The sequence below is a fragment of the Macrotis lagotis genome, chromosome 2 (genome assembly GCF_037893015.1).
Source record: "Macrotis lagotis isolate mMagLag1 chromosome 2, bilby.v1.9.chrom.fasta, whole genome shotgun sequence".
Lineage (NCBI taxonomy): Eukaryota > Metazoa > Chordata > Mammalia > Peramelemorphia > Peramelidae > Macrotis > Macrotis lagotis.
Window position 1 is genome coordinate 261857458 of NC_133659.1, and position 11585 is coordinate 261869042.

Genomic DNA, 11585 nt, shown 5'->3' on the forward strand with positions numbered 1-11585 from the left:
ATGACTGGGATATCTTAAGGGGTTGGGAGATATGTAGGGTTAGAGTACAGTTCATGGATGGGGTAAAATAGCAGGAATTCCAAGGACAGAATTAACTCCCCAAAGAATAACCAAGGTCTCTTGTGTGCAAAAAACAGAGCTCAGGGAAATATTGAGATTCTTCCTTAGCAAGGTAATATGGAAAAGTTGTTCACCTTACATTAAATCTGATCTGAACTTATTCAGAAGATTTTTATTTTATATTATTTTTCATTCATGGAATAAAACATGCATTTCCAAAACATGGAGAAATTTTAAAAAGATCATTGCCCATAAAACTGAAAGTCTATGATAGGAAAAGAGAGGAAAAAGCAGACAGGAAAAGGAGAAGCTGCTTCAATTTGGCAAATTATAAAATCAGAGTCTTTTCCAGCTGCCCAGTCATCATTATCCACACTATAGATGACAAAGGGTGCCTCAATATTGGGGGAATCTAGACATTCCCAGATAATTTTCAATATTCATTTCCTTTTATCAGTTCTATCTCTGAAACTCTTTAGAATTCTTACATTTGTATGGCATGAATTGGACATCATTTCATCCAGATTTAGGGAGATGGACAAATAATAACCAGTAAGTCTCTGGATAACTAGGGAGAAAATTCTACCATTATAATTATCTCAAATAAGTAGGAGGTCTCTCTCATCCATTGCTCTTGGACCTAACTTTTCGAGAAGGTTTCTCTTCCATGGTCAAGTTATTGGCAAAAATCATAATTGGACATCTGGCAAAAAAAATAGTCTGACAATTACCAGTACTACTGAGCTTGACTTCCCTGCCAAAACATTGGACATCTGACCCTCACCAATCTTTGTTGACTTGGTAAATGATTTTAGGCAGGAGTAAGGGGCAGAGATTAGGTAGTTAGCAGAGCAAGGTAGCTATACTCCTCTCTAATCCCATTGACTATTGGCCTCTTTATACAGGCCCAGGTAGAAAGGTGACTCTATCAATGCTTTCCCCTTCTCAAAAAACATCTCTATATTTCCCCGGCAAAATGAAGTTCCCAGTGTTTCTCCTCATGACTTCTCTGACTGTAGTTCTGATGGGAGTCTGTGAGTATGGTCCTACTCCTCATTCCTTCCTTCAGCAAGGGTCTAGAACAACCAAGTGGGCCTGAATCCTTTTTTTCACACAATAGGACAGTAAGCCTTCCTGGGGTTATTCAAGTCTCTGGAAAGACCAATTCTTGATCCACAGATAGTAACAGCTAAATGTTTTCCAGACAATTCTCAGCAATGTCTGTCTCTCCCTGACCCAATTTTGGGTTTCCCTGAAAAACTATGTCACTTCCTTTACCAGTTATTTTAGAGATATGAAAAGTGAGGCAAACCAAATTAAGTAACTTTAACAGAATTGCATAGGTAGTAAATATCTGAGTTCAGATTTGAACTCTAGAAGAAAAATGTTCCTAAGTCCAAAATTATCACTTTGTGCAACTTAGTTGGCTAAAGAGCTGTATGGAATATAAATAAATATGTTAGACTTCCAGCCAAGATGGTGGAGAGAAGACAGGTACATTGATAACTGCTGTTCTTTCCCCCTCAAAAACAACATGAGGGAAACCTCTTAATAGAAATTGGATCAACAAAACCCAGAAAGCAAAGCTAGGAGAAGAATACCTACCAAGAAGGTCTGTCTCAGGGTACCATGGGTGAACCAGAGATGAAAGCAGAGGATAAGAGCTGGGACAGCAGCCGGAGGAAGCCAGAGGGCCAGCCTCAGCTATAGAGACTTTGTGAGTGGCAAGTGTGAGATCCAACTTTAGCTGTGGAGTTTTTGGCCTGGGGGGGAGGGGCTACAGGAGGGTGAGTTCCAGCACAGAGTCTCAGAACATGCCTGGAGAACAACAAGCTGGCCCAGGTATCTGATCTCCATACTTTCAGCAGATCCCTTTGCCCAGAACAAACAATAAACAACCCCCCCCCCAATTCCCTCAGGGGGACAAAATTCACTCAACAGAAAGTGATTAACCCCCTTCCCCAGGGCCCAGTCCAGAGTTCAAGGTCAACTCAGACCCTGCTGCTGAGGACTTCAAACACTCCAGAGAAAGCAACCAGTGCCTCCTACTGGCTGGCCCTTGGAATTACTAAGCTAAGTGAACAAAGCCTCTGTGATGTTCAAAAGCAAACCTCTGAGAGCCAGCTCCCCCTGCAACACAAGATCCTGGAACAACAAAAAAAAAAGACCAGAGAAAAGGAGGACCCATGGAGAAATATTTAGAAGAGACATAATCTAACCCAAAGAGATCTAGCACTGTTGAGGAGAATATGAATTGATTTCCAGCCCAGAAAGACTTCCTTGAAGAAATCAGGAAGGAGTTTAAAAATCAGTTGGAAAAATTGGGCAAAGAAACTCAAGAGAAAATTAACACAATGCAAGAGAAAATTAACATCTTGCAACAAGAATAGAAATCATTGGAAAATACAGTTGGACAAATACAAAATGAGAATAATTCTCAGATTTTCAATTGGTCAAATGCAAAACAAAATGATTCTCTCAAAACTATACTGGGGCAAATGAAAAACTCCTTCAAAAATAGAAAAGATCAACTGGAAAAGGAGTTGCAAAAGATAAATGAAGAAAAATATTCTATAAAAAAAGAATGGAATTGGCAGAAATTAATAACTTCATGAGTCAACAAGATCATGTTAAACAAAACCAAAAGGTCAAAAAAAAAAGAAGAAAATGTAAAATACCTCATCAACAAAAGCACTGACTTTGAGAACAGATCAAGACAGAAGAACCTGAGAATTATAGGCCTTCCAGAAATTATTGAAGATAAAAAAGTCTGGACTTAATATTACAAGATTTAATGATGGAAAATTGTCCTGATATCATTGAACCACCAAGGAATTTTGTGGCCATATTCCAGAAATATCAGATAAAAGAGAAAATCCTGCAAGCAACCAGAAAGAAACAATTTAAATATCAAGGAGCCACAGTAAGGATCACGGAGGACCTGGATGCATTAACATTAAGAGATCAAAGGGCTTGGAACAAGATCTTTCGAAGAGTAAGGGAGCTTGGAATCCAGCCAAGAATCCACTATCCTGCAAAGCTGAGCCTTCTGTACCAGGGGAAATGATGGACATTTAAGGAAATGTCCAAGATCTCATGATGAAAATACCAGAGCTAAATAGAAAATTTGGACATTAAATAAGAGGTTCAAGAGACACTTGAAAAGATTAAAAAAAAACTGCTATCCAATAAGATGAAACTGGCTATATATATATACCCACTTAGGAGAAAGAGTCTCATAACTCTTGAGAATTGTAACTCTATGAGAGAGAATGTACATAGCCAGAAGTGATGGACACTCATAACATTTTTGCAACTCAGACAGAATGATTTAAAAACAATACTTCCTTAAAAAGGGGGACAGCAAGTGGAAGGGAAGATGGAGGAAGATGGAATGGGGTAAATCTCATTACATCAAGAGATACAAAAGACATATGTAATTGAGGGGAAAAAAGGAGGTGAGAACCATTGGAAACTCCATCTCATCAGACTTTGCTTAAAGTTAACTTAGACACAGTTAAGTTAAGAAAGCATTAAAGGGGGAAAGGGGAGGGGAAAGGGGAGGGCGAGTAAAAGGTGAACAAACAGAAGGAAGGGAAGAATGGGAAAAGGGAAAGGGGATAAAAGGGGGGTGGCATTTGATATAGAAGGGCAAACACACTGAAGGTGGGGGTATTCAGAAACAAAACACTGGGGAATATGGATAAAAGGAAAAGGAGGAAAAATACAAACAGAAAGAAGACAGCATGGAGAGCATTAAAGAGTTAGTAATTATAACTTTGAATGTGAATGGGATGAACTCTCCCTTAAAACGTAAGGGAACAGCAGACTGGATTACAAACTAGAATCGTAAAATGTGCTGCCTTCAAGAAATTCATTTGAAGCAGAGAGATACATATAGAATAAAGGTAAAAGGCTGGAGAAAATTATATTTTGCTTCAGCTGAAGTGAAAAAAATCAGGGGTAGCAATCCTTATCTTAGACAAAGCAGCTGCAAAATTAGATAGTGTTAAAAGAGATAAGGAAGGAAATTATATCTTCCTAAAAGGTACCATAGACAATAAAGCAATTTCAATACTAAATGTATGCACCCAATCATATAGGATCCAAATTCTTAGAGGAGAAGTTGAAAGAGCTATAGGAAGACATAGGCAGCAAAACTCTACTACTGTGAGACCTCATATTCCTGCTCTCAGATTTAGATAAATCTAATCATAAAATAAACAAGAAGGAAGTTAAGGAGGTAAGCAGATTCTTAGAAAAGCTAGATATGAGAGACCTATGGAAGAAATTGAGTAGGGATAGAAAAGAATATATTTTTTTTCCTGCAGTACATGGGACTTACAGAAAAACTGACCATGTACTAGGACATAAAATCCTAATGATCAAATGCAGCATAAAAGTGAATACATCTTTCTCAGATCATAATGCAATAAAAATCATATGCAATACTGGGCCAGGGAGACACAGAACCAGAACTAATTGGGAACTAATAAACTCATTTAAAGAATGAGTGGACCAGGCAACAAATTATACAAAGAATTAATGATTTCATCCTAGATATTGACAATAATGAACGGCATACTAAAACCTATGGGATACACTCAAGGCAGCTGTCAGGGAGTACATTATATCTTTAAGAGCTAATATGAAGAAATAAAGGAAAGAAGAAATCAACAAACTAAATATGCAATCAAAAAATTAGAAAAAGACAAATTAAACCCCCCCAATTATATACCAAATTAGAAATTCTAAAAATTAAAAGAGAAATTAATAAACTTGAAAGCAAGAAAGCTATTGAACTAATAAATAAAACCAAGAGCTAGTTTTATTAAAAACACAATAAAATTGATAAACTTCTATTCAATTTGATTAAAAAAAAGGAAGAAAGAAACAAAATTGCTAGTATCAAAAATGAAAAAGGTGAACTCCCCAACAAAGAGGAGGAAATTAAAAGTAACAATTCTGAAATATTTTGCCCAACTCTAAGCCAAGAAATATGACAATCTAGGTGAAATGTATGAATAGTTGCAAAAATATAAGTTGTCCAGATTAAACGAAGAGGAAGTTAAAAACCTAAACCATCGTATCTAAGAAAAAGAAATTCAACAAGTCATTATTGAACACCCTAAGAAAAAGTATCCAAGGTCTGATGGATTCATAAGTGAATTCTAGCATACATTTAAGGAACAGCTGGTTCCAATTCTATATAAAGTAGTTGGAAAAATAGGTGAATACAGAACTCTGCCTAATTCTTTCCATGACACCAGTATGGTGTTGATACCTAAACTAGGAAGAGTTAAAACAGAGAAAGAAAATTATAGATCTATCTCTCTGATGAATATAGAGGCAAAAGTCTTAAAATCTTAGCAAAACAATTACAACAAATTATTGCTAGGATAATACATTATGATCAAGTAGGATTTAGCCCAGGAATGCAGGGTGTGGTCAATATTAGAAAAAACTGTTAGTATAATTAATTATATCAATAACATACCTATCAGAAATCATATGATTATATCAATAGATGCTGAAAAAGCTTCAGAAAACGCACCCATTCCTACTAAAAACATTAGAGAGTGTAGAAATAAATGTTCTGTTCCATAGAATAATAAGCAGTATCTATCTGAAGCCATCAACAAGCATTATATGCAATGAGGATACCCTTGAGGCATTCCCAATAGGTCAGTGAAAAAAGGATGCCCATTGTCACCACACCTATTCAATATCATATTCGAAACGTTAAGCTAAGCAATAACAGAAGAAAAAGAAATTGAAATAATTAGAATAAGAAAGGAGGAGACAAAACTCTCACTCTTTGCATATGACATGATTGTATATCTAGAGAATACCAAAAAATCATCTAAAAACTACTAGAAATAATTAGCAACATTGGCAAAGTAAGAGCCTATAAAATAAACCATCTTAAATCTTCAACATTTATATATATATAAATATATTAAATTAAAATATATAATAAATAAATAAATATATATATATACATATATATATATGTATATATATATATATATATATATATATATATATATATATATATATATATATATCAAGATACAGCAGAAAGAGCTAGAAAGAGAAATTCCATTCAAAGTAACCTCAGAGAAAATAAAGTACCTAGGAGTCTACCTGCCAAGGCAGACTCAAAAACTTTTTTGAAAACAATTACAAGACACTTTTCATGCAAAATAAAATCAGTTTTATATACCTGGGCAAACATCAACTCTTCATTGATAGGTTAAGCTAATATAATAAAAATGACAATTCTACCAAAATTAAACTACTTGTTTATTTCCCTACCAATAAAACTTCCAAAAAATGTAATGAGTTAGAAGAAGTTGTAAGTAAATTTATATGCAAAAATATAAAGTCAAGAATTTCCAAGGATTCAATGAAAAAAAGTGTAAAAGAAGGTGGCTTAGCCTTACCAGAACTAAAATTATATTATAAAGCATCAATCATCAAAACTGTCTGGAATGGGCTAAGAAATAGAGTTGTGGAGCAGTGGAATAGAATATTTGCAATAGCAGGAAATGTTTATGGTAATCTGTTGTTTGATAAATCCAAAGAGTCCAGCTATTGGGATAAAAACACTCTCTTTGGTAAAAACTTGTTGGCAAAATAGGAAGTTAGTATGGAAGAAATTTAGGTTAGACCAACACTTCACACCTTATACCAAGATAAGATCAAAATGGATATATGATTTAGACATAAAAAACATTATTATATGCAAACTAGAAGGAGTAGTTTACCTGTCAGAGCTATGGAAAGGGAAGCAGTTTATGACCAAGGAAATAGAACATCATTAAAAACAAACTAGATAATTTTCTTTACAGGCAAAACCACCGTAACCAAGATCAAAAGAAATGTAGTAAATTGGGAATCAATTTTTGCAACTACTATTTCTGACAAAAGACTCAGTTCTAAAATATCTAGAGAACTGAATTAAATTTTCAAAAAAATAAGCCATTCCCCAACTGACAAACGGTCAAAGGATATGCAAAGGCAATTTACAGCGGAAATCAAAGTAATCCATAGTCATATGAAAAGTTGGTCTAAATCATTACTTATTAGTGGAAATACAAATTAAAGCATCTCTGAGATCCCACCTCACACTTCTCAGACTGGCCAATTTGACCAGAAAGGACAATGGTCAATGTTGGAAGGGATACAGGAAACCTGGGACACTAATACATTGTTGGTGAAGCTGTGAACTTATCCAAACTTTCTGGAGAGCAATTTGGAATTATGCCCAAAGGGAAACAAAAATGTGCATACCTTTTGATCCAGCAATACCACTATTGTGTCTATACCTTGAAGAGATAAGGAAAAAGAGTAAACACTTCACTTATACAAAAATATTTATAGCATTCCTGTTTGAAGTGGCAAAGAATTGGAAATTAAGTGAATGTCCTTCAATTGGGCAGTGGCTTAATAAATTGTAAAATATGTATGTCATGGAATACCATTGTTGTATTAGAAACCAGGAGGGATGGGAATTCAGGGAACCCTAGAAGGATTTGCATCAACTGATGCTGAACAAGATGAGCAGAATTAGAGAAACATTGTACACTCTAACAGCAATGTGGCATGATGGGTGATAGGTGGGTGATGGGTGGGTGATGATCAAACTTGATGGACTTGCTCATTCCATCAGTGCAACAACCTGGGACAATTTGGGGTTATCTGCCTCCATCTGTCTCCAGAGAAAGAATTGTGGAGTTTGAACAAATTCCCAAGACCTTCAAATTAGAAAAACAAAACCGTTACTGTATTATATAATTTTACTACCTCATACTTTATTTTTCTTCATTAAGGATATGTTTTCTCTGTTGTTACATTCAAATGAGATCAATGTATACCATGAAAACAATGTAAAGACTAACAGAATGCCTTCTGTGAGGAGTGGGGGGAGGGAAGTAAGATTAGGGGAAAAAGTATAAAACTCCAAATAAATAAAATCTTTTAAAAAAAATAAATATGTTAGGTTAGGAGGTAGCAACCTCTAAAATGAAGTGAATCATTTAAAAGAAAAGTCTCTGAATATGACTTATTAAAGAACTTCATTTCATTTCATAGTAGAATATTATGTGAAAATAATTTATTGTCACCTAATTATAACTCACTATATTATATACTGAAGTATACATTCAAATTAATGTTAGAGAGATTTTATATCAATCTCCTCTTTGATTCGTTACTCATTTTATGAGTCTATATACTGAAATAATACTACTATCAAAAAAGGAAAACAAAATTATTCCTTGTCTCCTGAAGGTACTTGATGTGACATTCCTATATCTACCCTCATAAGCATATTAGAATAAAGCTTTTATTAGATAAGGTAGTCCTTTTATTTATTTATGTTTTGCAAGGCAAAGGGATTAAGTAACTTACCCAAAGTCACACAGCTAGGAATTAAATGTGTGAAAATGGATTTGAACTCAAGTCCTCCTGACTCCAGGAATGGTGCTTTATCTATGCACCACCTAAATGCCCCCCAAGGTAGTCTTTCAAAAATAATAGAAGTCCTATTTTTTAGGGTATTTTTTTGCAAGGCAAATAGGGTTAAGTGGCTTGCCCAAGGTCACACAGCTAGGTAATTATTAAGTGTCTGAGGCTGGACTTGAACTCAGGTACTCCTGGCTTCAGGGCCAGTGCTCTAGCCACTGTGCCACCTGGCCACCCCCAAAAATAGAAGTCTTCAAAGACAAATAAAGAAGGGCATCAAGAAGAGAGAGTTAGATGTAGAAATGTTGAATAAGTTCAACAACTGGGACAAAAAATTGAGATGGAACCCACCCACTTCATAAGAACTCTCCTTAGCAAGGAGATGGAGAGAAGATTATGACATGACAACTCTGGGCCTGGCTGAACTTTCCTGACATACTGGTTGATAAGGAAGTCTGATAATGCTATGAAATTCACTTATCAAGTTGCTTTAGGTAACTCTCTGAATCTATGTACTGTACCTTCACCATCTCTCCCTAGAAAATGCTGACATATTGAGAGAGACACAGAGAATGAGACAGAAAGAGACAAGCAGAGAGAGAGAGAGAGAGAGAGAGAGAGAGAGAGAGAGAGAGAGACAGACAGACAGACAGACAGACAGACAGAGACAGAGACAGACAGAGACAGACAGAGACAGACAGAGACAGATAGATGGAGAGAGATAGAGTGCTGATTTTGGAGTTAGGAAGATTCATCTTCTTGAGCTCAAATATGACTTTATACATTTGCTAACTGTGGCATCTCAAGCAAGATATTTAACTTTGTTTGCTTTGGTTTCCTCATATGTAAAGTGGACTTGAGAAGGAAATCACAAGTCACTCCAATAACTTTGTAAAAAAATCCAAATAGCTTCACATGATATGATTGAAAAATGACTGAATGACAAAATTGATATTTAAAATATTTACATTTTAAAAATAATACTTTTGCACTTAATAGATTATAGTACAATGTAATCAAAGTCTTTTATATGTACTGGGAAACCAAAAGTTCATGTTGCACACTTGCAAACAAACCCACAGTATGCTGAATCATGTTTATTTTTCCCTTTTCTACAAAGATAACAAACCTTTCCCTAGAAGAATTAGACTGTCCTCTGTCCAACCAGCTCCCTCTCTTACTGGAGAAGGACCTCCAAACCAGGTCCTAGGAAGATGCTCTTTATTACTTTTGCCTACTGCCAAGATGCCTTTCACTCTATACGTCAAGGTGGGGAAAATTTGAGTTCCTCAAAGATTAAAACTCGAATCTGCAGTTGGAGAGCATTCTACAGCCTCAGCAGAGACAATTCCCAGACTATTGATACAGAGACTTCTGGACAAACAACTGATTCACAGACCTCTGCCCTAGAATCTCCTGCAAAGTCAGCTAACCAATAGTCAACAAAATCAATAACAAATGTAAGAATCCACTCTGTCTGGGGAGCTGGGGCCGGCGGCCCCCTCAGTACTCGTCCCAGGGCGTGGAGGCGGCAGCCGCGGCAGCCCTGGGAGCCGGGGATGGCTCCGCGACCACCGAGGCCCTGTTCCTGGCCCTGGTTGCTGGCTTGACGGCGCTGAGCCTCCCGCTCTTCTACGTGAAGCTGCTCATCCAGGTTGGGCATGAACCACTACCTCCCACTGTAGGGACCAACGTGCTGGGGGAGGAAGGTCTTCTACTTGCCCAATTTCTTCACCTATGCCAAAAACATTGTACAAATGGATGGGAAGAGGGGACTGTTCGGAGGCCTGAGTCCGAGGCTTATGTCTAGTGCTCTCTCCACTCTGTCCCGGGGCAGCGTGAAAAAGGTCTTCCCTTTGGATGAGTTAGAACATGTATCCAGTAAGGATGATGTGAAGACATCACTGGGGAAGGTGGTAAAAGAAACTTCCCATGAGATGGTGATGCAGTGTGTGTCTAGGGTGCTCTCACACCCCCTGCATGTCATCTCGATGCGCTGTATGGTCCAGTTCGTGGGGCGGGAGGTCAAATACAGCCGTGTACTGAGCTCCATTGGGAAGATTTTCAGAAAAGAAGGGCTACTGGGGTTCTTTGTGGGCTTGATCCCTCACCTCCTGGGAGATGTGGTCTTTTTTGTGGGGCTGTAACCTCCTGTCTCACTTCATCAATGCCTACCTGGTGGACTACAGTTTCAGCCAGGCATTGATAGTTCGGAGTTACACTAAGTTTGTAATGGGGATTGCAGTGAGCATGCTGACCTATTCTTTCCTCTTGGTTGGAGACCTCATGGAGGTCAACAACTGAGGGTTGTTAGGAGGTCTCCCTCCCTATTCCCCAGTGTTCAAGTCTTGGCTTCATTGTTGGAGATATCTGAGCATGCAGGGTCAGCTTTTCTGGGGATCAAGTCTGCTTTTCCTCCGAATCTCAACAGCATCAAGCTTCTCCGTTGATTAAATCAGAATAATTGGCCACAATAATAGCACACTATCTCCATCCAGTCTAAGTGAGGGCCTGATCATGGGGCTATCTTGTAAGATAACTGATTATGTAATGCAGTGGAATTCGGATGTTCCCCCTTTTCCTGGTTATTAGTTGTCCTTCAGTTGAACTGACAGGGAGTAGGGTATGAGAAAGGGGAGTGGGGTTTTGGTACAGTCTGACTGAAAAAGTCCTTGCTTTATACTGATACTGAATTAAAAAGTTCCAAGACTGTTGGGGGAATGGGACAAGGGATATTGGAGCAATTTCTGGGAAACATCCCAGAGGCATTGCAAATGATATGCAAATTATTAATTTACAGAGGCTTACTCCATTAAACCATACCCAGGGTGGCAGCAGATTCCCCATTGTCCAAAATCCAGGCAGAGAACTCTGTTCTGCTTGGTTTTAGAAACATAATAAACAATAATAATAAAAATAATAGCAATAGCTCAAATTTATATGGGTTTTAAAAGTATACAGAACATTTTCCCCCATAAAAGCTGAGGTGGGGGGGGTGGCTTGTTTTAAAAAATACTCATATCACTTCATTCTATTGATTAATAAAGCTTGAGTTG

At 37.2% G+C, this 11585-nt stretch overlaps 1 pseudogene; it reads left to right on the top strand.

The window, feature by feature from the left end:
• Positions 1-1874: 1874 nt before the first annotated feature.
• LOC141512212 (mitochondrial carrier homolog 1 pseudogene) lies at positions 1875-10983 on the top strand (annotated as a pseudogene).
• Positions 10984-11585: the final 602 nt, after the last annotated feature.